The sequence below is a fragment of the Salmo salar genome, chromosome 10 (assembly GCF_965601325.2).
Source record: "Salmo salar chromosome 10, fSalSal1, whole genome shotgun sequence".
NCBI lineage: Eukaryota > Metazoa > Chordata > Actinopteri > Salmoniformes > Salmonidae > Salmo > Salmo salar.
In genome coordinates, this window is record NC_138300.1 from 29,599,469 (window position 1) to 29,600,772 (window position 1,304).

Sequence of the window (1,304 nt, forward strand, 5' to 3'; positions counted from 1 at the left end):
ATGCAGTATTTGTGTTTAGTGAGTTCGCCAATTCAGAGGCAGTAGGGACGACAACTTGTTATTTTGATAATTGCGTAAATTGGACCATATTGCTGTCCTGCCTGAGTATTTGAAATGTAATGCATACTTTTGGGTGTCAGGGATAATGTATGGGAGTAAAAAGTACATACTCTCTTCAGGAATGTAGTGGCGTGAAAGTAAAAGTAGTCAAAAATATAAATACTCAAGTAAAGTACAGATACCCCCCAAACGATTGAATTAGTAATTCAAAGTATTTTTTTACTTAGTTACTTTAAACCACTGGAAGCCATATGTATGTGTGGTGTGTGACAGATTAGCTTTATTTATTTGAGGTAATGTCCGACTTCTGAGATGTTGTACATTACTTAAGAGTCTGACGGTCCAGTGTTAATGTGACATTCAGTTCCAGACAACGGTAAGCTGTTTGTATCTCAGATAGTCATTTTCATTAGAGCTAAGAAGTAGGCATGATTATCTAGGAGGACAATTTAAATAAATGTTATTTGTAATAAAAGGTCATAGGTTAAAAGCTGTATGGAAGACACGTTCCTCTCTTACTTGACTTTTCCTTTAATGTCTTCAGATATATTCAATAACACTGAGGTTATTCAGAGGTCAGACTATCACATGTGAATTGATTTGCATAAAAACGTTCCCTGTAATGCTACTGCTCTACTGATCCAGTACTTGCAAAGCTCTGATTTATCTTCTATGTCCAAATGTATTTGGTTGGTAGTTGTCGTTACTGACCATTTGCTGTAGGATCACCATAGCCACTAGTCATATCTTATCCAAAGAGACATAATTGCTCATGTGCTTCAAAGACACTGCAATCCTGAATAACTGATTCATTGTCAGATAAGTGTGGATAGATTTAAAGAACTACCATAAATAACATTGGACGTTTTTCAGACCTTAGCACAGACAGAGTTTTAATCCATTGTCACCACATATTACCATGGAGGATGAAGAGATTTCATGTGACTTTGTGCTGAAGCAAGGCTTACACTCATAGGCTGACTCAACTTTAACTCCAGGCACTTCAAATAGCAACATTGGGGCTTTGCAGCAGACAAATACTGGAAATATGGTGTCTTTTTGTGCAAAAAGACTGAACCGTGCATTTCGTTAATTCATAAACAGTGAATCTCCATAGTTATTCACTTAATAGCTGGAGTGCTCCATGAATGTACAGATGACATTGTCCACCCTTTGTGGGTATGAGTTTTAGCACACAGGTTGGAATTCAAGTTTTGTGGAAAGCTCGAGCTAAGAAGTTTTTC